The sequence below is a fragment of the Eubalaena glacialis genome, chromosome 5 (assembly GCF_028564815.1).
Source record: "Eubalaena glacialis isolate mEubGla1 chromosome 5, mEubGla1.1.hap2.+ XY, whole genome shotgun sequence".
Classification (NCBI taxonomy): domain Eukaryota; kingdom Metazoa; phylum Chordata; class Mammalia; order Artiodactyla; family Balaenidae; genus Eubalaena; species Eubalaena glacialis.
The window spans coordinates 68,890,206-68,916,223 of NC_083720.1; the positions used below are offsets into that span (position 1 = coordinate 68,890,206).

Consider the following 26,018-nt stretch of genomic DNA (forward strand, 5'->3'; position numbering starts at 1 on the left):
TTTTTTAAATATTGAGTTGTATGAGCTATTTGTATATTTTGGATATTAACCACTTGTCAGTTGCATCATTTGCAAATATTTTCTCCCATTCTATACGTTGTCTTTTTGTTTTGTTGATGGTTTCCTTTGCTGTGCAAAAGCTCTTAAGTTTGATTAGGTCTCATTTGTTTATTTTTGCTTTTACTTCTTTTGCCTTGGGAGACTGACCTAAGATAATATTGCTATGATTTATGTCAAAGAATGGTTTGCCTATGTTCTCTTCTAGGAGCTTTATGGTGTCATGTCTTACATCTAGGTCTTTAAATCATTTTGAGTTTATTTTTGTATATGGTGTAAGGGGATGTTCTAATTTCATTGTTTTATATGTAGCTGTCCAGCTTTCCCAACACCACTTATTGAAGAGACTGGCTTTTCTCCATTGTATATTCTTGCCTCTTTTATCGAAGATTAATTGACTGTAGATGCATGGGTTTATTTCTGGGCTCTCTATCCTATTCCATTGATCTATGTGTCTGTTTTCATGCCAGTATCATGCTGTTTTGATTACTGTAGCTTTGTAGTATAGTCTGAAGTCTGGAAGGGTTATACTTCCAGCTTTTTTTTTTTTCCTCAGGATTGCTTTGGGAATTCTGGGTCTTTTATTGTTCCATATAAATTTTAGAGTTATTTGTTCTAGTTCTGTGAAAAATGTCATGGGCATGTTGATAGGGATTGCATTAAATCTGTAGATTACTTTGAGTAGTATGGCCATTTTAACAATATTAATTCTCTCAGTCCAAGGGCATGGAATATCTTTCCATTTCTTTGAATCATCTTCAGTTTCCTTTATCAATGTTTTATAGTTTTCAGCATATAGATCTTTCACCTCCTTGGTTAAGTTTATTCCTAGGTATATTTTTTATATGATTTTAAATGGGATTTTTTTTTTTAACTGTCTCTGATATTTCATTATTAGTGTATAGAAATGCAATGGATTTCTATATCTTAATCTTGTATCCTCCTACCTTGCTGAAATCATTTATTAATTCTAATAGTTTTTGTGTGGAGACTTAGGGTTCTCTATATAGAGTATCATGTCATCTTCAAGTAGTGATGGTTTTACCTCTTCTCTTCCAATTTGGATACTTTTATTTCTTTTTCTTATCTGATTGCTGTGGCTAAGACTTCTAATACTGTGTTAAATAGAAGCAATGAGAGTGGGCGTCCTTGTCTTGCTCCTGAATTTAGTGGGAAGGCTTTTAGCTTTTCACCATTGGGTATTATGTTGGCTGTGGGTTTGTCATAAATGGCCTTTATTATGTTGAGATATGTTCCCTCTGATGAAACTTTTTATCCTGAATGGATGTTGAATTTTGTCAAATGCTTTTTCTGCATCTACTGAGATGATTATGTGGTTTTTATCTTTCCTTGTGTTGATGTGTTATATCACACTGATTGATTTGTGTATGTTAAATCATCCTTATGACCCTGGAATGAATCCAACTTGATCATGGTGTATGATCCTCTTTATATATTGTTGGATTTGGTTTGCTAATATTTTGTTGAGGATTTTTGCCTATTTAGACAATTATTATCAAAATTATTACCTTCCTGCTAATTTGAGAGCCCAGAGAGGGCAAAATTGTGTCTATTTTGTCCACTGTTTTATTCCCAGCTCCAGGCATAAGGGCTTTTGGTAGGCACTCAGTGAAATTTTTTTTCCTATTAAATTAAATTACATGTGGTTGGATATAATAAAAATTTAGTTTCAAAGGTATTTATAGAAATCAAAATGTGTTAGATGTCTTAATTCAAAGTAGAAAAGAATATTCATTAATATTTTGAAAAGTAGAGGTAATGTCCTAAGGAATTCTTTTCAGTTCTTTTGGAGTCAGGATGGCCAAAAATATGTATCCAGTCCTCCACTCCTGGCTAATATTGGACTCTGAGCCACAGATTCTTTCTCAGAATCCTCAACACGGCCCTGGAGTTACTCAGTATCAGATAATTGGAATTGGTGCATGCAACACAACTTATTTGGTATTTCTGTTTTGTCTCAGGAAAAAAAAATCACGTTTTGTACTCTATCAAAATATTTAATTATGTATTGACTGATGATATTAGCATAGAAACAACCTTAGGAAAGCCTACCTTTTAATATAGATTCAATCTCTTCGCTTTGCTTTCCCATTGTAATTACTATAGGACCTTAAGGCAATGGTTTGGGACAAATTATTTATCATTGCAGATTCAGCAAAAATTACTTTTGGTTTTTAAACTGTAAAAATCTGAATGATTTGGTGAAAATTTGGATTCTAATTGCAGCTTTGTTTTGGCAAAGCTAAACCTAGATTATAAATATTAATGTGTCTAGGTGATATATCTCAAGTTATTGTCCAAAACTTTTAAATAAATTCCAGCTAGAAAAAGAAACACATTTCTCAATTACTTTTTTTTTTTTACAGTTTTTTTTTTTATTGGAGTAAAATTGCTTTACAATGTTGTGTTAGTTTCTGCTGTACAATGAAGTGAATCAGCTATATGTATACCTATATCCCCTCCCTCTTGGACCTCCCTCCCACCTTCCCCATCCCACCCATCTAGATACAATGGAATATTCTCAAGTACTTTTGAAAAGCCATATGTTAAGTGGCCAGGAGGTTCAAGGTAGTTCTCATAAATCACGTAATAGAGGCAGTCTTAAACTGTAGAGAATTATCTTGCATAATTAATTTGAGGTTCAGAGGCAAGATAATCAGTTTCATTTTCTCTAACAATCAAACATCTTTAATTGAGTATTGCTCCTCTATCCTTAGGGGACCTTTTTCCAATTTGAGCATGAAGTTGAAAGTGTCAGTTTCAATCAGTCTTGCACCAGAGGGTACCATTTGCCCACATAAGTATCATCAAAGAGATCTGAAGATGCTTTTTCTGTGAGGGCTTAGATATTGAACTTCATGATGAATTATGTCTTTCAGCATGCATCAGAATCTCAGTTTCTCTCCAAGTGAAAACTGAAATTTTTTCCAATTTTTTTTTTATAAATTTATTTATTTATTTATTAATTTTTGGCTGTGTTGGGTCTTCGTTTCTGTGCGAGGGCTTTCTCCAGTTGCGGCGAGCGGGGGCCACTCTTCATCGCGGTGCGTGGGCCTCTCACTGTCGCGGCCTCTCCCGTTGCGGAGCACAGGCTCCAGACGCGCAGGCTCAGTAATTGTGGCTCACGGGCCTAATTGCTCCGTGGCATGTGGGATCCTCCCGGACCGGGGCACGAACCCGTGTCCCCTGCATTGGCAGGCAGATTCTCAACCACTGCGCCACCAGGGAAGCCCTGAAATTTTTTCCAATTTTAATTTGCCTTATTGTTTACAGATATAATGCTTCTCTTATTTTAATTAAAATAATGAACAACCAAAGATTTTCATTTTTTTATCTTGTGTATGGATGGATAAAGTATATATCTTGGCATTTGTTAAGTAGTTGATTTAAAATTTTTGTCTCATAATTAAAAGAAAAGTAATTACAACTTACTAAAGACAATGACAGCTTTAGAAATACACTGCTCTATAAAAATTAGAAAAATTATGAAACTTCCTGGAAATAATTAGAAATATTAGGCTGAAATGGGGTTTGAGTACATAAAATCATAGCAGAATAAAAATATTGCAAATCACTCAAAATGTTAGCACTGTCTTTTAGACAGTTTTTATTGACAGAGTTTTAAAAAATCAAGTGATTATATAAATTTTAATAAAAATGGTAAAGATTATTTAGTTCATCACATTATAAAAGTAAGAGGTTTAATTACAGTTTTGTGAGGAGTTAAAATTTCAAGTAGGGATATCATAGAGAAATGGTACAACTCAACTAAAAATATCAGTGCTTCTAGGAGGAGCTAATTCTATGCCTTGGGGAAGAGAGTTTTCAAGATTAGGCTAGAAATTTTTGTTGCCAGCAGGCAAGTGTGCTTTGAACTGTTCTGATATGGTGTTGACAGGACTCAGAAGCTAGCTTAGAAAGAGTTCCCACTGGCTAATTTGTGATAATTTGAGCATTAAAAAAAGGTAATAAAAATCGCAATTGATTAAAACAGCAGAGCCTAGAAGAAGCCATTATTCATAATTATGCTTAAAAGAAAATGGAACTTTATTTTCTCTTCATATAAATGGTTCTACATTCAGGTTAATTTTTGAGAGGAAAATTTCCTCATTATAATATATACATAATATATATATATAATACATAACATAATAATAATAAAATATTGATGTATGTTTGTAGATATCATTTTTAAGGTGGGTAAGGTCATATCCATACACAAATAATAATATGGCCACCACCATTGTTATTGGTATTTTGTGGAAGCTACTTTATTCACCCTTCTTGTATGCTTTTCTGATCTCCCTTTTTGGCTAATTTGTCCTCTTCTAGAAGTATATTTTAAGTGATTTTATTTAGAATCTATTAATAGAAGAAACAGTTTGTTTTCATCTAATGATTTACATGTTTTGCCCTCATTATCGGATGATAATTTTGTTGGACATACATTTCTAGATTGATTTTCGAATGTATTTTTTGAATACATTTTCTCAGAATTTTCTGTCTTCCATTGTAACTGCTGATTTGTTTTCAATCAAATTGTCATACTTTAAAGATACTCTTTCAACTATGGATGCTTTTTCTCTCTATTTTTGTTATTTTTATGAGAACAGTGGCTTTGTGTTTTTTTGTTTACTCTGATATCATCAAAGTCCAGAATAATGTCTCACAGTAGTTGCTCAAAAAATACTTCTTAAATGAATATTGTAAAGGTTTTCACCATTTTAATATTACTTTGTCATAGAGTTCTTGTATGAGTCTAAAGAGCTTAGTATGGCACTGAGCACATAATAACTACTCAATAAATGATAGCTTCTGTGTTTATTGAGAGAAAGGGATTGTTAATCTCTGTAATAGGAGGAGAAGGAGCTATCTGTAAGTATATGTATCATAAGCTTACATTCTAGAAAGTAGGCCAAACAAAAGAATAACACACACGCACACATACACACACCGTATCTTCTCATCATACTTCCAAGTTTAAATACAAACATTGATTTTGTTTCTTATTTTTTCCCCTTTGGCAGCCACAAAAAAGGTTTGAAGTAGTAAAATTTACAACAAAAACGTACAAAAAAAGTTACCTCTCCAGTTCTATTTAATGGTGCTACAAATAAAAAACCAGAATTGGTTGCTTAAGAATAGAATATCGTCTTTGCAAACTGAAGAGAAATGTATTCTGTAGAAAGGCCGTTTTGATGAAAGTTTGTTCATGCAGTAAAAAATATTAGACCAACTTTTGAAATAAATGGTAAATGAAAATATTAAAAGTAGCAACTCTTAGGGTAAAGGTGATATTCTTGGGCCATGTCGTTATTGATATTTCTTCTTTCAATGTTTTCATAGAAGGGTCCTGTTCCATTATACCAAGACATCTAAACTTCTCTCTAAAGATCTTCAAAGAAGTGAATAGAAATTTCTCTAATGGTGTTCCAGATCCATCAGATAATTCCATTTGAGATTTCTGAGGAGATTCTACGCCAGTATTTTTCTTTCTTCTAATTTTTTAGGATAGTTTTTTAAAACTTCTAATTGGACAGAATTCATTACATTAGGCCATGTCATTTATAATATTTATATGATTCCAAACAGTCACATATTCAACAAAAATAGTCTTCAAATTAATTATGTGATCAATTTGTCTTTATTTACTTTGCTAAAACTTAAATTTATAAAACCTGCATGCTGATAGCATCTTACATTTGATGAAATTCAGTGTTCTGTGGTTTCCACTTGTGCACATTCAACAAGATTGGGTTATCAGCATTACTAGAAGGACCCTATTGTGTTTTATATGATGATCCTCCAGCTTGGAACGTCACAGTAAGTGAGGTATTGATTTGAGCTCAATACCTGCTGAACATAGTTCCTCAAAGTGCTAAAAAAAAAGGTACCTGCCAAATGAAAGAATCTTTCAACCCTGGAGTGGGGAGAATGATTTTTTTTTTTTTTTTTTTTATTTATTTATTTATGGCTGTGTTGGGTCTTCGTTTCCGTTCGAGGACCTTCTCCAGTTGCAGCAAGTGGGGGCCACTCTTCATCGCGGTGCGCGGGCCCCCCACTGTCGCGGCCTCCCCTGTTGCGGAGCACAGGCTCCAGACGCACAGGCTCAGTAATTGTGGCTCACGGGCCCAGCCGCTCCGCGGCATGTGGGATCCTCCCAGACCAGGGCTTGAACCCGTGTCCCCTGCATTGGCAGGCAGACCCTCAACCACTGCGCCACCAGGGAAGCCCCGAGAATGATTTTTAATAAATGTGAGTGATTTTGCATGTTGCAGGGAATTTTGAAAATATCATTTATCCTAAATATACAATCCAATGTGATTTATTTGTTTTGCATGTGGAAATGTCATCTGCCATATCAGTAAACAAAGGATATTGCAGTCATCAAGCCATCAGCCACTGTAGCCGCCCACGACTGTGCACCTTGAGGGGATTCAGGATGGAGAAAAACAGGATACTTGCCTTTGATATCAAGGCCAGATATATCATATCAAAGGATTGATTTCAATGAGGCCAGACTCTTGCATCTTCCTATATATAGAAAAGCGCTAAATTCATTAACTCGAGATGTCTGGTTTTCTTTAACAGTCATCTTCTGATGTTCCGACTACCTGGTGTTTGTTGCAGAAACTCCTGTATATATCCTGGCTCCTCTCATACTTCTTAGGAGCAGTCCCTCAGAGCAAGCTGAGAGGCTGTCTTCCAGGCTTATGTCCTCAGCAAGTCCACCGAATCAAACATGATTCTCAACTTTCGGGTTGTGCATTTTTTTCAGTCGACGTGCATTTTTTCTCTTTCATGGAAAACTGGCCATACGTTGGGGTGAGTGGTAACAGGTCCAGACACATGCAGGAACCCATTGCTCTGGTTCCCTCCACTCCTCTCACACGCAACACATACCCATTCCTGCAAGCCCTTCTTCAGAAAATTGTGAATCTAAGGGCCCACGTCAATTTGTTGTGTCTCTTTTTCATCTAGTACAAACAAAAAAGTGTTGAGAGAGTGGAAGAAAGTTCCTTTCCCAAGGAGCTCAGTGAATATATTCCTTTGGAATTAGAGAGGAAATTAAATGGTGGCTGAACCTTTTTTTCTTTTTTCTTTCCAAAAGCTTCCTGCTGTTTGATGTCCAGGATGATTGCTTGGACTACTCAAGGGGCCGCTGGAATAATAGACTTGCTTACTTAGCAGAGCCTGGGTATTTCTTAAATTTGAAACAAAGCTGAGAAAGATAAATTTTGTCTTTGTAGTCTGTGTTTACAGTTTGTACTTAGTGAGACTTGTCTGTAATACATTGCATCTAAGCAGTGGGGTAGTTGATTCTATACCAATTGAAAGAAGAATGTTTAAGTCTGCCAGATGCTGTTTTCATTAAATTATTATGATACTTCTATTTATACAAAGTTAGGTGAAAATGATCTCATAGGTTCTTATCAGCTCTACAGTTCAATTTCTCAAATGACTCAGTGATTCCCCTTAAATCCATGGCACTTAAGATAATTTCTGAATTATCACATAAGAAATAATTTTCACATTTGTTTTTAGAAGGCAGAAGTTACCATATGAACTAATGGGTGGATCATAGATTAATACAGCTGCAGGTTGGATAAGAGAAGCACTGTACATTTTAATACTTAATGTGACTTTTTAAGAGACAGTATAATTTATTGGTTTAGCGCGTGGGCTTTGGATTTTGGGCTGCCCTGGGTTGAGATCCTGGCTTGGTATATCAGTTAGCTAAGGTTTTTTTTGATTGCAAAGAAACAAACGTTGGTCAGCTTAGGCAAAAAAGGAAATTTATTGGCAAACTGAAAAATTGGAGAACCACATCTTGAAATAGGAAGAAATCAATGGTTTTGGGTGGAGCAAGGAAACAAGAACGAAAGGAAATTTCTCAAGACAGGAACAATCAGATCAGAATACTGCTTCTAAATGAATGGGACCTCACCGTTTTTTAAAGCCTTGCACCAGTTCTTCAAGGGTAGAAGTCCCAGGAAAGAGTGTTTGGCTAAATTCTATCCCCCTTCCAGTTCCAGTCTAGTGGAAAGAAGGATCTGGGCCTTCAACTTTTATAATGGAAATCAACTATTTTACTACTTATTAAGACAATTGCTTATGAGCTATGATGCTATTACATTATTATTTTGTAGTTTCTACAGTTCTCTCACATACATTTGCTTCCTTAAATTCTCACAATATGCTGTTAGGTAACTAGTAGATTTTAGTATCCTTGTTTTATGGATGAGAACCCTGAACTTAGGGACATTGACTAAAGCCTAAAGCCTGATGTTCTTCCAAACCGCGTGTGTTTCGTTCTACAGAGCGCAGCCCGTCACCACACTATCATCGATTTGGGACAAAAGACGAGTGAACAACACTGAGACAGAATGTTCTTTCTGAGAAATAGTCGGATCTCGATGAAATTCGGAGCAGACTCCTTAGCAAGAGGATTGTTTGTTCGCTGCTTGGCTGCAGGTTGGTCGGGCTACCGTGTGTTTCCTAGAAGTCGATGTTCTGAGAGTGAAACCCTGATACACACTCACAGGATGGGATCCACATTGCAGTTCAACCCTGTGATCTTGTGATTTCATTGCAAAGATACCCAAGCCTGTAAAACTGAGTTTGAAAGTTTAGCTTTGATACTGTTAACCTGTTAAAATGTGACAGTACAGAAAAGCAACGTGTCATGCACCACAGAATTTTCCAAAGCAGTTCTTGGCTGCATGTGGGGGGCAAAGCTGCATTTGTCTTCCTTTCAGCTTGACACCTGGACACCTACACTTAAGAGTGGGCTAGTCTGTTTGATAACAGGCTCAGTTTTTGTCTCTGCAAGGTGACAGCTCTGCTGGGATAAATACTTACTTAGTCTAGGAGGCTGTTTTTTGGAAACCCTGAGGAAGCTAGCATTGTCTGGGGTCCATCTTCCTTTACTGCTCTCTCTGCAACAAGAAAGCAGAAGTATGTTGGTAGTAAACAAAGTCAGCATTCTCCCACTTCACTAAGAAAACTAGCAAGAAAGGGATCAGAAAAGGGAGAACATATTTAATTTCTTTTGGGACCTACTGACCGGGTTCTCATTTCTTTTACGTTTCTTTCTTAAAGCACTTGACATGAGATCCTGAGAACAGCCCATGTTGCATGTGTTCTGCTAAAACCTCAAGGCTGCCTGGTGTTCAGCATCCTTTTCAGGACTCACCCTTTGCTGCTGCTTATTTGAGTTCTTACAGTTACGGTCTGTACCTCCTACAAGACTGTGAACTCTGTGAGAATTAGAGACTATTTCTCATCCATTTTTTGCATCCTTTAGTGCCTCTCAAAGCGCCATCTGTGGACCAGCAGAATTGGCATCACCTGGGAGCTTGTTAGAATCTCCTATTTTGCTCCTGACTTACTGAGTCGGAACCTTTGTTTTAACAAGATCCCAGGTGCTTCCTGTGCACATTAAAAATTGAGCAATGCTGCTCTGTAGCACTTTTCATACAATATATGTTAAATAATAATAAAGATAATGAAGCATAATAAAGCATGTGAGGCAGGTAATTATATATCACTGATAGAACGCCCTCCACTGCCATCTTTTTTCTTTCCACCTCTTTAACATTCTCGAGTCACCCCAGAATCCTAGAAGCGATGGAAACTTGATCCTTCTGAATACAGATGACGTTGGTATTTTCAGAATCTACTTGCCCAACTCAAAAAAAAAAAAAAAAGAATTAAAATAAGTGATCATGCAGTGAGGAGGGATGAAGGAAGAGAGGCAGTGCACAGCAAGCTTAGTTCTTTTGTGCTTCACTCAAAGACTGTGCTTGCTGCCTACACATAGTTGTCACCGTGAGCTCCAAGGAGCAGCAGGGATCCTAAGGCTCTGTCTCAGTTTCCCTCATCACTCCATCCATCCTCAGCTAGCTCACTCACTTTTATGTGTTTCATTTATCGATTTTTATGCTCATGCTTTATTTGGAGGAAAAAATATCACAACTTAAAATATGTACCAAAAAATAAGCACAAAATGATCCCCACCCCAACTCAAAAAGCCAAGTTAAAAACCACTTTGCTAAGCCATGCATTATAATATTGTATTATCAAGGAGTGGGTTAATAGTTACTAATGTGCTCCATGCTCAGTATACTAATTGGCATTTAAAAATTTTTAATTAAAGGATAAGGAGGGAATTTAACCAAAGTTCACCAGTGATTATTTGCCTTCCCTGCTCTTCAAGTTTCTTATGTTGGAAGCTGGCTGTTTTGTTTACCCACAGGGTTCATTCTGGGGGTAATTATGATTGCATAAGCTCAAAGTGCTGTTCCAGAAAGTTATTGATATTTTAGTTGAGTTGGGCTCTGTTCAGTATTTGTTGACTGCATGCTGTATGGCAAGGACTGGGGTAGTAGCTGGGTCTATAAAGGGGAGAATGACACAGTCCTGTGCTCTCGAGAAACTTGTAGGCTGGTAGGCTGGACAGGCATGTAAATAGATCATTTCGAAAGACTAATTTAAGTGTTATGATACTGGGATACTCAGGGTATGCGGGTCTCAGGAGAGAGGAGCATTATGTGATTGGAGAAGAGACACTTCTCCTGGGACTGTGTTTTGCATGAGGGGTGGAGGCAGGTGAAGAAATAATTGCTGGAAACACATTCCAGGTAGAAGTCACAGTGAAACTAAAAATGCTGGTGTATGAAACAGCATGTTCTATTTTGGGAACTTTGCCAAGTGCAAATTACAGTGCAGGAGAGGCAGACAATGAGGCTAGAGAGATAAGCTAGTCTCTGGAAAGAATCTGCCAAACTTGACATGCTTGAATTTATCTGTAAATAAGTGATGTCATGAATTCTACATTAGGAAGACAACCACTCCCACCGCCGCCACCACTGGTTCAAAAGAAAAATGCACTCATTTTCAACCTTATTGTGAAAGTATGCTCTTTTTCCTTAGGGTACGCTGATCTTCCTCAGTAGGAGAATGGCTTATGAAATTATATCTCTTCCCAGTGTCGTGAGGGAAACAGGCATGAACAGTGGGAAAGAACTGTAGTCCAATAAGATAGTATCTAAGTCAGCACTGCATTTATTGGGGGCATTAAAAAGAACACTCAACATTTTGCATGACTTTGATATACACAGCTGTAGTGGTATAGAGCGGTGAGCTGACCCATGGAAAAGGGAACAAAGTCTTTGTTTTTGCAGAAACCACCGCTGATGCATTGCAGTGTCTAGAAATTTACAGTCGTGGATATCAGAAAGAGGCATATTATTATTAATAACTTTATTGAATACATTGTAAGAGGAAGGAAGAAAGTACTTATATATCCCCCATATACTCTCTGTTTTCTTCTTGGTAAAGGAAATGATTTACGGTAAGAATTAAACTCCATGAGGGTTAACGTATGCTTTTTGTTGTTGTTGAATTCATAACATTTAAACATATTGTAGGCACTTAAGAACTATTTACTGAATAAATGGATGCATCAGTTAATTCATTAATCTGAAAGGGGATAGACTGAGTTTTTCTGAGCAGTGTCTTATTAGCTAGATACTACCACTGATAAAAAATAATGAAAACTACAGGGAATAATATCCCTAGGAACATGGAGATGAGTGACATATTCTAAAGGTGGGAACTCCTGTTGGTCAGATGATTCTGTTAGGCAATGAGGGGGTAGGTGATGGGTGATGGGGGTAGATAAAATTTGAATAAAAAATAAAATATGGAAATGTTATCTGGGATTCTAAGAAATTTTCAGTGATATTTTAAAAATCATAAAATAAATTAATACATGCTTATTGATAAAATTCAAGCAAAGACATAGTTATAAACCTAGTGTTGCCCTAGTGTGGTGCAAGAACAGACCAATAAATCAGTAGAACCAAATAGAGGGCTCAGATTGGACCTATGTATACATGGGACCCCAGGTGGATTTATTGTGAAGCAAACAAAGCTTAGGCTTCATGGCTCCTTACTTGCTTTGGGAGGGGCCTGCCCAAGATACTCACATTGTTGTATGTTTTAGTGAAATTTGCGAGAGTAAGTTATTTTTATTGCAATTAGTGAGGACCACTAGCTCTTGCCACTCTGACTACCCCTTCATTACACTTCCCTTTTGTGTCGTATTGGAGTGTCCATGGACAGTTTGAATCCAGTTGAGAGGAAATGAGTTGGGAATGTGCCATTTTAACTACAATTTGGAAGATGCATAAAGGGTATGAATACACAATTTAGAGAAGAGGAAATTCCAAAAGGTAACAAGTATGGTCAAGGTAACAGTGTTATGTCAAAATACTCATCATAGCTGGTAATTAGAGGATCCCAAGCAAAATGCGTCATCTCCGTTGTAATTACTACCCTCAGTCAGTTGGATAATGGCATATGTTGGCAGGAATGTGGGGATATAGGGATCTTCATGCCCTGGTGGGAGTATAGTCTGAGTGTATTTATTTTGGAGGTGGTGGTATTTAATAAACTAAGTATATTTGTTCCATATGGCCCAAGAGTAATGCTCTGGATTAAATATCCTAATGAAGTTCTCATATCTAAAAATATTGACTGCAGCATTATTTCTGCCACTAAGGAAGTGAGACAAGCTGGCTGTCCATCATTAGGAGAGGGGATAAACAAAATGGAATAGTATGCAGCAGTTAGAAGCAATGGATTAGGTGTTCACATAGCAATGTGGATGGATCCTAAGACACAGGACTAAAAGAAACCAGTAAGAAACAGAATTTTGATGTAAATATGCAACACAAATAAATATTGAATACAAACATGTATACATACATACTCACAAAACAATACACATGCTGCGAAAATGCATCAAAATAAGAGGTAAACTGTAAACACCAGTAAAGGATTAATAAACAGGTCTAAAACTTGGTTCCTCTCTCCCTGCCTGAGGCAGTTCCGACCTTAGCCAGACCCCTTTGTTAGCAAATTGATGGAATTTACTAATTGGAAGGTAACTGAAAATCTTCCAGGAGGTGCCATGTTCTGATTTCTTATCTAAGGAATTTTTATAGCAGGATGTACCTGGTCGGTCTGTCTGGATTATTTATTATAAATTAGTCTTCAGTTTATGGCTTTATGAGCCATAGCTGGGCTGGATAATGGAAGTTAATCACATAGACCTTCTTACTACATAACCAGAAAGTATAAAGGTTGAGAGAAGCACAGAAGTAAAGGGCTTCCTTGTACCATTTTGTATTGCCCATTGTGCTTCTTGCTCTGAACCCAAAATGCATCCTAACGTGAAAAAGGGATTTAGGAAGATATGTCCTAGTATGATGCGGCTCCTTTTGTGTAAACTTGACTAACCATTAGTAAAGCTTGGTGCTTGGTAAGACATGGGTTTTGTGAGCCTGATTGATGATTCAGCTCATTGTGTTAGTATAAGCACATTGTAATAGTTGCCTGGGAGCACAGGTAGAGTACTAAGAGGGGGATAAAAATAAATAAGTAAATAAATTAGTAAATAATATAAATAAGAGAAAGCCTCACTAGGACAAATGATGATGATATGCTATGAACTGAGGATGTGATTTAACTTTCATCAGCTGTCATCAAAGAAGGTCCACTGTTTTAGGGTGAGTTGTTACGAAATGATAGATAATAACACATTTGGGTATTTGGATATGGGACACTGCCATAAAAAACAGTGAAACATGTGGACTTGATGGTGGGTAAACTTGGGGAGATGTTAATAAAATCTTAAGAGCCATGAGGACCACGTTAGCAGTAGCTTAAAAGGCCTCAAATAGCCTGTTGGTGAGAGATTAGAGGAGAGAGAAAATGTTATTGGAAGTTGTAAGAAAAGAGACACTTGTCATATAATAGAAGAAAGTTTATCAGCACTGTACCCTGCAGTAATATGGAAAATAGCAAATGTAACTGATGAACCCCATGATCTAGCTAAGATTTCCAGGCAGAACTTTGACAATGCCAACTTCCTTCATCTCACTGCCCTTCATAAAATACAAATAGAGAGAGATGATTTAAAAAAAGAAACAGTTCATTTTTCAAGCATAATTTAGAGGAAACATAAAAGATTAAGGACTTGCTGGATTCGAAATAAAATTTTTCATTCCTGGCCTCTCCACATGATGAGAGAGTCTCAAAGTAAGAAAGATCATCAGGCAAACGATTAATTCCAGAGAACAGTAGGAGAAAAATGGTATAAAAATAAAGCAAATAGTGTGTGTTTTAAGATCCTTTCCTAAGATAAATTAGATGTTTCCTATCTTCAAAAAGTTTGGATTCTGTTGTAGATTCTGGTGGAGGAGACAGACAAGTAAGCAAATAGGTACAATTTAGTGTAATAAGAGCCCCGATAAAAGATACATGGGATGCTATGAAAGCATGTATTAGGGACACTTTACCCTGACTTGGGAAGGAGGAAAACATAAGATCAGGCTTTCCAAGAGGGCCATGCCTAAACTAAGCCTTGAGGAATAAAAAGGAGTTAGGGAAGGTGGGTGGGGCAGGGGGGGAGAGGTGATGATTTCAAGTAGAGAGAGTGGAGTCATGTTAAAGGAAACCCTCAGAAAAATCTCCCAAAGGAGCCCTGAACCACTCTTGGCACTCTTGTAATCGTTTTCTCCTTTTATAGGAACAAGTAGGATCAACTGGCTATAAAAATTCTTTTTTTAAAAAGATTTTTGTTATAATTTTAAAAAACTTATGCAGAAGAAGAGAGACTAGTATAATTAACTGTCATGTATTAATCACTTAGCTTAAAAATAATCAAGCTCATGGCCAATCTTATTTTGTTTATGTTTACCCCCTCCCCCATTGCATTATTTTAAAGCAAACCCCAGGCATATATAATTTCATCTGTAAGCACTGTAGTTATCTTTAATGCATAAAAACTCTTTCTGATTAATAATATAATACTTTTATCACACACACACAAATTAACATGAATTCTTAATATTGATGCTTCCTTTTGCACAAGCTAGGCCAGTGGGTTCCTTCTGGGAAATTGATCACTTAAGTCACTCTAGTGCAGAAGGTGAGTTACTCAGTATTTGAGGTCATTTGTTAAAAATTCCTTTTCTTGGGGAAAATTATGCTAGCTTTCTCTTTTATGGGTATTTATGAGTAATAGGCTAGGGAAAAATCTGTCCCTAATTGCCCCAAGGAGTTATAAAAATGTAAGAAATGAAAGTCACTATGGGATCTTAATTTTGTTCCTGAGTGAAGTAATAGGAAGTATTGGGCATTTCCTTTAGGACAATGGTCCAGTTATTTTTAGGGAGGCCTAGTGCTGATTTCAGAAAATCCCTATCTGGTCTGCTCTTAGTGCTAAGTCATCTCATCTTATACTAGCTTGGGTTCTGGGCTGATCTGGGTGGATGAATCTCCCTTACCTTTATTCAGAGGAACAAAATTCATTGTTGTGAATAGCTAGCACTGTAGATAACAGGAAATTAGAAGATGGGGTAAACAAGACCAGCCCTGGTACCATGGTATCTCGGGACTTCTGTTTAAGTATGAATTACAATCAAATGCTATCTAGCCTTGAAGTAGTAGCTACAGGGGAGAAATCTTCAATTTGGCTGAACCCAGGATATATGTGTATAGATTCAGAGATGAGAGCATGACATGTTCTAAGCTGTGCAAGAATTGAGTCAACTATAGGGTTGGTAAGGCAGGTGCTGGAAAAGTTAGTAGTCACCAAATGTAAGCAAAGAAATTAGGAATAATTGAAATACTTTAAGTAGTAGATTGCTGTGATCAGACTTGTGTTGGAGCGGGGCACATAGGAGGGCACAAAAGCCAACAGGAGACTATTTTATTACAACAACTAGGAGATGATTAGTGCATGAATGAAAGTAGTGCCGATGACAGCCGTGACTGTGGAGAGCATGGAAAGGTGTTTGTAGATCGAATACATAGTACAGGCAGGCCAGTTGGGCAGGAAGTTGAGAGGAAGGAGTCAAAGATGGCTCCCAGGTTTGTGGCCTGACGGTCTTGAAGATTGGTGGGATGCAGATGTCCAACTGCAGTGTTTCTTGGCTGATGTGCAAACTACTGGATTACTTGTCAGTGGTCATTGCCACTCTAAACCCCATTCAGTATTACAGCAGTGTCATTTCTGAGGTCAGGGCTATGGCCAGAGGGTTAATTAGGGGATGGGTCAGGCAGTTTGTATTGGAGCAAAATGCTTATTCATCTGACCTGTCCTCTGCTCAGCACAGAAAACAGTCCCCAAGTTCCCATGTTCCAATGAACTTCATCATATTCCCTAAGGCTTTTAGTTACTCTTACACTAAAATAAGGCTTTATTTGGTCTTTCCAAATTCTAGAGTCTACTTGACGATCTATAATCTTATAGATTATAAGAAAAAAAATTGAAACACACTTTGATTTAAAGGGTATTGCATCCTAAAATTAAAATTAATACTTTCATAAGTTAGGTAGGCCTTCATGTGTTATGTATCCCTGCATCTTAATATTGATCATTTATTAAAATCTTTAAATTGATCTTTATCTCTCATCCGAAAAATGATTATAACTCTTGGGCTGTTTTCCTTCTGGGTAAACCAGAAGAAGAAGCAGAATATTTAATAATAGATTGTTCTGAATCCCAGGTTCTTAACAGGCTTTATAAACTGGATGTGGAGACAGAATCTTTTGTTCTTTTTCAGAATAATTTATACCAGCATTTATGGACTGGAATAGTTGGTTTCAGCCACCTGTTTTCTCCGTGGACTGTTTCTTCCCTGTATAATATATATTTCTACACTTAATTCCAAAGGTTAGTCACCTGGCATAGCCAGAAGGAAAGCAACACAATGGTAACATTTATTATCTGGAAGAGAGGCACATTTTCCTTTCATATCTTTAATATCTAATACTTCTTTCTAGTTTTCAAATTATGCAGCAGCAAAGTGTTTCACATACCTGGGGAATACCTACTAACTGACAAACATGCAAAGTCCAAGAAAAATTTTTGGTGATTTTTTTAGTAATGGAACAAATTTTTAATTTATTATCTTGTACCCAGAAGTTAGTTTTACTGGTGACTTACTAGGCTCTGGCACTGATGGTTGATTTGCTGTTATATCAGTTACTTAATTAAAATGAATTATTCATAGTTTTTCCTGATGAACGACCTAATTATTATGCTAATCATAATCTAAGTCTTCAATGTTTTCTGACGCATCCTCCCTAACGGGGTTATTAAATATGTGTGTAATTATAGTCTTATAAAAATTCAGAAACATGGTTTGACAGACATTTTTATTTCTATTTAGACCTTCAAAAACATCAGATGTAAGATATCTTTTGCCCTGAACTCAATCTCTTAAATGTCATTTTCTCTTTCTAATATAAAACTGAACGAGTATAATAAATAAAATGACAACCAACTTCATTAGTAATACTAAGAAGTGGAAGAGATTTTATACCCAGTCCTGCTTTTGAGAACTTTAGCATTAACAAGAAAATTTTCCTTCATGATGTGGGGATTCTAATGAAAGCAAAAGCAGTGAACTGATGTGATATTTATTGTTATGTTGTGAAATCTTACTTGTTCATAGGAGAAGCAACTATGCCATCCATGGGTTCATTAACAATTGACTGTATCAGGGACATCTTTCCTTTACTTCTCTATTACTTTGTTTAATTTCTCAGTCCCAAATCATCATATTTGCATATGCTGATCTTATTTCAGGGCAAAACTTAATATTTAAAGATATTAGGATATTCTTTTGTATTCAGTAATAACAACCCCATTAATAACCAACTCCCAAGGGCATCTAAAGCTGGAACATCTGACACACAATCAAGGTAATAGGAAGTGATATTTTGATATCAGGTCGCAAATCAAGCGGTTTGACAACCCATAGCTGGGTATATATAACCAAGAACTAATTAGGGTTCAAAATCACATGCTCAATTTTGTTGCAGTCTAGCTGTTAAAGGGATTTTTTGAGACTTGAAAACAGTAACTCATGGCTTTTGTGAAACGTGAAGCCTATTCTGAAGAAATAAGACTGACTCTTTTTGGTTGCAACTCATTTTGTCTTTGACCACACAGGTGTAGATGATGGAAGTGAACATTTTCCATTATTTAATGGCTTATACTTTTTATAAGATTTTTTTCCTTATTTTAACTCCCTTATTTTCTCTAGCATTTAAAAACCATCGATTTCCATTTCAAGCTCTGAGATCAATAATTGTGTCCTCTAGGACCTGCAAGTGGAAGACATTTGAGGAACTTACAGTCTTGCTTGTCATTCTCCTCTTCATCCTAGTCCTTTGAGAGAGCCGCGGTCCAGCCATGATAGGAGGCAAACTTGTGTGCTGTGGTCTGATAAAACGCTTTCATTCCCATCTTTTGGGAGCCACTATGATTGAACACGTTATTGGACGGGCCAACTCAGGTTGTTGGCCTGAGTGTACCCTCTATACAATGATGCTGATTCTCCGGTTGCAGGATGGGGGGTGTCATTTGAAATGCTGGGCAGCAGAACAACGTTAAATAGTTTCGGTTCTGCTTAAAGGATATTTGTAATTATGTAGGATATAAATAAAGAAAAATTAAACTAATTCCTATTTCTAGCATCTTGTTGAGGCAGCTTCAGCTATATTTTGGCCCTGACTTCCCTTTTCCTTTGGGATCTGTCTTAGTCTGTTTGGGCTGCTATAAGAAAACACTACAGATTAGGTGGTAGCTTATAAACAACAGAAATTTTTTCCTGATAATTCTGGAGGCTGGAAGTCTGGGATCAGGGTGCCCACATGGTTGGGTGAAGGCCAGACTTCTTGTAACCTCACGTGATGGAAGGGACAAGCAAGCTCTCTGGGGACTCTTTTCTAAAGGCACTAAACCTATTTATGAGGGCTCTGCCCTCGTGACCTATTTATGAGGGCTCTGCCCTCGTGACCTAATCACCTCCCAAAGATCCCACCTCTTAATACCATGGCCTGTGGTGTTCGGATTTCAACATATTAATTTTTGGGGGGCGGTGAGAAACAATGTTCAGACCATAGGGTCTGTAGAGAAAGGACACTGTAAAGCTGAAAAGCATTATAAAGACTCTCTTTCAACTGCCTCATTTTCTCCCCTCCCTAAGGGGGACTTGATCTTGGCTCTGGTTGCTTCAAGGATGGTGGGTATGATGTAGCTCTGAGATACCTCCTCTCCAAACTCTCCTTAAAGTTCAGTTTCTCCATTTCATTAAAGGAGGAGGAGGAAGAGGGAGAGGAGGTAGTTACCTTAATTGGTCAGCAGTGATGTCTTTCTTTTGCTGCTTTTCTGACTAACAGTAATTTATGATCAATGTCCTTTCCATGGTGGGTGACCAAACACTGACTCCTCATGGGACACACATATAGGTTTGGGGGGAGGCTTTAGAGGATGACACTGCACATTTCCCTGCACTGTAAGCTCCAGTCTGGCCCTTCTCCTTCCTTTCCCCCTTGACTCTGGCCAAAAGAAGCCATCTTTTAGCCTCTTATTGGTGGGATTCTGTCACAGGTGAACTGAGCTCTTGAGTGGGGTCCTGCCAAGGTAGCTCAAGCCCAGCTGCCTTCTCTGTTGGTCACACAGCCTGTGGGAAACTCTGGCATCATTTCTAGGTTTGTCATGAACAACTCTGTCCGTGTCTTCAGGGACTTTGTGAGAATGTCTTTTGGACATACACCCAGGTACAGTATTTCTGGGTCATATGGGACATGCATTTATTTTGACTAGTGCCCAGTTGCTCTCCAGGAAGTTTGCACTGGTCTGTATTTTCACCAGCAGTGGACAAAGGTTCATATTTAACAACATCTCTGCCAATAGTTAGCATTATTCAGCTTTCCAATTTTTGCCAGCCTACAATAACTTAACTTGTATTTCTGTAATTGCCAGTTGTTTTGATTTGTCATCTGATTGTCAGCATCTTGAGTTTCTTCTATATTGGATATTCATATTTCCGACTCATTTTTCTATTTGGGTTGTTGTCTTTCACTGTACATTTGTAGGTGTTTCTTATATATTGTAAACATTAATCCCTGGTTGGTTTTACACTTTGCAAATATCTTCTTCCATTCTGTCAGCTATATATTAACTTTATCCATAGTATCTTTTATTGACCAGAAATTCTTCACTTTGACGTAGACAACTTAATTACTCCTTTTTTTTTGTTTGTGCTTTCAAAGTTTTGTTTAAACAATCCTTCCTTCGCCTCAGATCTATAACTATTCCACATTTTATTCTATCAGCTTTCTAGTTTTATTCTTCACTTTTAGATATTTACCCCTTCGTAGTTTCCTTTTGTGTGTAGGGTTAAGCTGGGATTCACTTTTTGCAAACCATTTTACTAAATAATTCATTGTTTCCCCATGAATTTGTGATGCTATCCTTATCTTATATAAAAGTGTCCCCTCTACATGGTTTATCCCTGAGCTTTCTATTGTGTTTTTTGGTCCATATGATTGTTCTTATGACAATATCTTTTTTTATTATAATGAGTTAAAAGTATGTATTTATATCTGGCAGCTTGCCCTTCTTTTTTTCATCTTTTTAAAGTTTGGCTTCCTATTAAATAATAAAATTAATTTATTTAATTCTTTAAAAATCCAACTGGAAATGTGATTGGTATTACATTGAATTTATAGAATAATTAGGAATAGTGAATATCTTTGTAATGTTAAGCCATCTTATCTAAGAGAATAAAATGTCTATTTAATTTTGTAAATCAACTAGTATGCCCTTTATTAGGGTTTTTATGTTTTCTCCATACCATATGTTCTTATGTGTTCATGTTGTGTGTTCTTGGTTAAATTCATTACTAGATATTTTATAGCTTTTTTCCTTTTCTTTTTTTTTGCTATTGTTATGTTTTCTAGTTGGTTATTGCTGGGGTAAGTTAGTGCTATTGATTTTTTAAGTTGTTATATTCAGGTAAATTTCTGAACTTTCTTATTTCTAATTGCTTCACTTGGTGATAATTCTGTGGTTTTATTAGGAGATGGTAACATCTAGTGCAAATAGTGATCATTTTTCTCTTTTTCTTAATTATTTTTCTTTCCTTTTAGTATTGGTAGGACTTATAGTACTGTATCAATCAGTTGTCATTTATTGGGTATGGTTCTATAATTTGGAGGGTATGCTATCTGTTTTTCCACTAACTGTAGTGTTTGCTATAAGATTTTGGTATATAAGGTTTACCAGTGAGAGGGAGTTCTCGTCTAGTCTTAGTTTGCTTGAACTTTATTAAAATCTCTTTGCATCATTTAAATAATGATGTAATTTTTTTCCGCTCTACTAATAAGATAAATGGCATTGATGTGTTTCATGGAGTGTAACTAATTTTGTGCTTCTGGAATTAACCTCATTTGAGCATGATGTCAATTTTTGGGGTTTTTTTTTCAAATGAACTGTTGGATTCAATTAGCTGGCGGTATGACCTTGGGGAAGCCATGTGACCCTTCTATGCCTAAATTCCTTATCAGTAACATGGAGATAATAGTCAAAGAGTTGTCTTTGAATTACATATGTTCAGGGCTTAGGCAAGTTCCTGACATAATAAAACCTATGCAAATGCTTATAATATAAATTTTTTTTGCGATCAGTTAAATGAGCTTCTAATTTTCTTTTCTTCTGTACTATCTGATTTTGAAAGCAAAATGATACTAACTCCCAAATGAGTTGGGCACCTTTGGACTTTTTCTTTTTTTTTTCATTAATTTTTATAGGAGTATAGTTGCTTTACAATGTTGTGTTAGTTTCTGCTGTATAGCAAAGTGAATCAGCTATATGTATACATATATCCCCTCTTTTTTGGATTTTCTTCCCATTTAGGTCACTACAGAGCACTGAGTAGAGTTCCCTGTGCTATACAGTAGGTTCTCATTAATTATCTGCTTTATACATAGTAGTGTATATATGTTAATCCCAATCTCCCAATTCATCCCACCACCCTTTTCCCCCCTTGGTATCCAAAAAACAAGCACATTTAAATAGAGTGCTTACTTACCGTCCTGGTTTGAGAGGGTTTTTTCGCCCCTCTTTTTCAAAAAGACAATAATAACTATTGAATATGATGTTAGCTGTGGGTTTGTCATATATGGCCTTTATTATGTTGAGGTGTGTTTACTCTGTGCCTACTTTCTGAAGAGTTTTTACCATAAATGGATGTTGAATTTTATCAAAAGCTTTTTCTGCATCTATTGAGATGATAATTATGGTTTTTATTCTTCAGTTTGTTAATGTGGTATATTACACTGATTGATTTGCGTATATTGAAAAATCCTTGCATCCCTGGGATAAATCCTACTTGATCATGGTGTATGATCCTTTTAATGTATTGTTGGAGTCAGTTAGCATTTTGTTGAGGATTTTTGCATCTATGTTCATCAGTGATATTGGCCTGTAATTTTCTTTTTTGGTGTGATATGTTTGTCTGGTTTTAGTATCAGGGTGATGGTGCCCTCATAGAATGAGTTTGGAAGTGTCCCTTCCTCTGCAATTTTTTGGAATAGTTTTGGGGGCTAGGTGTTAACCCTTCTCTAAATGTTTGGTAGAATTCACCTGTGAAGTCATCTGATCCTGGCCTTTTGCTGGTTGAGAGTTTTTAAATTACTGAATCAATTTCAGTCCTGGTAATTGGTATGTTCATATTTTCTATTTCTTCCTCGTTCAATCTTGGGAGATTGTACCTTTCTAAGAATTTGTCCATTTCTTCTAGGTTATCCGTTTTATTGGCATATAGTTGCTCGTAGTAGTCTCTTATGTTCCTTGTATTTCTGTGGTGTCAGTTGTAACTTCTCCTTTTTCATTTCTGATTTTATTGATTTGGGCCCTCTCCCTTTTTTCTTGATGAGTCTAGCTAAAGATTTATCAATTTTATCTTTTCAGAGAACCAGCCTTTAATTTCATTGATCTTTCCTATTGTTTTCTTAGTCTCTATTTCATTTATTTCTGCTCTGATCTTTATGATTTCTTTCCTTCTACTAACTTTGGGTTTTGTAATGTGTATGGGGAAGGGTCAAAGACTAGGCCCTGATCCATGATGATCTTGGTGAGTTTAAGGAGAGGGGAGGATGTGATCTCCAGGTATGAAAAATTACTGCTGGTATCACTCCCATTTGCTATCACTTCACCAAGCAACTCAGAGTTTCACCTTTAAATTAATAGAGACATTATGCTAAATGAGATAAGTAAAATGGTGGTTACCAGGAGATGGGGATGGGGGGATAGGACAGATGTTTAAACAACATAAACAACCCTTAAACAGGGTACAGACCTATGAGTAGTAAATCTAGAGATCTAATGCACAGTACAGTGAATATAACCAACAGTGTTGTATTATAATCATCAAACTTACTAAGAGACTAGATCTTAATTATTCCAGCCACTAAAAGGAAATGATAATTATGTCATGTTGTAGAAGTGTCATGTTATAGTATAGCTAATTATTGCTACAATGGCAATCACGTTGCAATATATAAATGTCAAATTATTGTGCTGTACGCCTTAAATTTACACAATGTTGTATGTCAAATATATTTCAATAAAAATATTACATCTAAAAAAATAAAATAAATACAACAAAAATTATTAAAAAACAACAAAGAGAAGAACTAGCTTTGAAAAAACATGGTATCTTTTTAAGTTGGAAGCTAGCAGTTTAGGAGTTTGAGGGAAGAGGGGTTGGAGGAGTAGGTTTTCCAGTTCGTCCAGGTAGCTCACATACTTTCATCTACTCTTCACCCAGCAGAGATTTTGCAATGCTTTCACCAGGGCGACTGGAACTCATGTTGCTGATTTCCATAGTGGAAGGCCAGGCTTTGATCATCCCAGCCTAATGTGGAGAGATGTGAGAACTGGCCTGGAAGGGTTTCTTCTCTTACGACTGGTTTTGGCTCTCATTGGCCCCAGGCTGCAGTTTTCTACCTCTCACACCCACCCAGTAAGAAAAAGCATTTTGTCCCCAGGGTTTCATGAGCCTATGCATTTTGTGTGTGCATTAGTTCCTGTAACCTATACTTCTATATTGCTGTCAGACTGTGTAGAGGAACCCAATAGCCCATGCTCTTTGCCATCTGTTCTGGACTAGGACACCATGATTGTACTTTCACTTTGGTAATGTGCTGATTTGACTTAGTAGTCCTGACATGCCCTGGGAGCATTTAGACTCAGAGAAGAACTTTCCATCTTTGGCACATTCTCAATGCTGTGACAAAGGACACAGTCTCAGGTGATTGCTCTGCTGGACTTTGACTGGGGACCTTGTTATTAACTAACTTCAAATGAAATTTTAAAAAAGATATTTTTCACATTGGCATTTGAGAAATTGTGCTACAGGAAGCAGTACATACTTGTCCTTTCACTTGACAGAGAACACAAAGTACTTTGGATTGTTCATGGCTCCCTCAACGCATTTCAGCAAAAGAAAAGCTGACATTTTAAATTTATTGCCAATCCTAGAGAAGAGCTTACTAAATTCTTCACTCAGCTGAAATGTAGCCACGAAGCTACCATTAATTATATTACTTATGTAAGTGGACTCTAGTCAGTCACTAAATTAAATTAAAACATCCTTCTGAATTTCTTTCATTCTGTTATATTTGGTTTAGACGTGATGGGTATATGTAAAATATTGGTCATCATAGCCACTGGCAGTTATCAAATGAAAGCAATACATTATTTCACAGAGGGTCTTAGACCTTGGTTGGGGTATGTATGGAAGTGTAAAGCAAGTAGTATAATGCGGTTGCATTTCACATTGGCCTAATCTCTTTCAGGTATAGATATTAGAGTTTTATCTCTCATATAATCACCATTACTTTTGACATCAAGGACTCCATTTCCTATTTTGGGTGCTTTATGGTTCTGTTCATCACTGCACCAGGGGAATCTGTCCATCTGAGGCAGTTGAGATTAAGTTTAGCAAAGTCTCAGCTACAAATGGACATCACTTCTGCCTGCAATTGTTAAATGTGAAATTCAGTCATTAAATGACTGATTCTCACCAGTGAATACCCTCAGCAGATGACAAGAAGAACAGCTAACCTGGATCCTCAACAAAGGTGACATTAAAATATTCTCTTAAGCTTACTAACTTAATAGCACAACACATGTTTATTGAGCATCTTCTAGGTGTCAGGCAGTTTTCTACACTCAAGGAAGATACTGCAGGGAACAAGTTAAGTCAAGTTCTTCCCCCATTATTAACAAGGAGACAAAAATTAACAAAGTATGCAGCAAAAATAAGTTCTATAAACATACTAACTGTGAGATGTCACTGACTGGGGACCTACTTCTGCTTGGGTGGTAAAGGAAAGGCTTATGCAAAATGACATCTGAGCCAACGCCAGAGTGATATGCAAAGATTTGGAGACAGAGCTTCCCAGGCGGAAAGAGGAGCAAGCACAGAGGCTCAGAGGCTTGCATTTTCATGAAGAGAACTAGGGTCAGTGTGGATTGAACTGGGAGATGGAGGGAGAGAGCACTATGGAATAAGATTGAAGAGGTGGATAGAAGCCAGTTCATTCAGGGATTTCAAACCCTGCCCAAGAGCTTGGATATTATTCTAAGGGTAATAGGAAGCACTTCCCATCCAATAGCAGTCCTGCCATCTATGCCTTTAAAATGTATTCAGAATATGACCACTGCTCACCATTACACCAACACTTTCACTTATTTTAATCAGGAAAATGGCAAATCAGGAAAATAGTTTATTTTCTACATCTGTAAAAGAGTTTTGTTCTGAGATACAAAGTAAGCATTCTGATGGTGTTGTCAAGAAAGCAGTTGGATATATAAGTCTGTACTCCACTGAGTTGAGAGCATATATGTGGTATTTAAAGCCATCTGAATAAATGATATAACCTATGGGGAGACTGCAGATAGGCTGGAGAGGACAGCCTGGGTACCAAACCCTCCCTTAGGAACTCCAATATTTAAAAGTTGAGCAGAAAAAGAGGATCTTGCAGAATAAACTGAGAAGGAG

At 36.8% G+C, this 26,018-nt stretch overlaps 1 protein-coding gene across 5 annotated transcripts in view; it reads left to right on the forward strand.

Moving 5' to 3' along the window:
* Positions 1-26,018, forward strand: part of GRXCR1 (glutaredoxin and cysteine rich domain containing 1) — a 332,675-nt gene that overhangs the window by 94,103 nt on the left and 212,554 nt on the right. For 4 of the 5 annotated variants that reach the window (XR_009701023.1, XR_009701022.1, XR_009701026.1 and 1 more), the window contains one exon: positions 8,400-8,553. The gene's annotated coding sequence lies outside the window, so the exon portion shown is untranslated. Of the gene's footprint in view, positions 1-8,399; positions 8,554-9,180; positions 9,250-26,018 lie in introns of those variants that run through there. The other variant, XR_009701025.1, reaches the window with a different exon arrangement.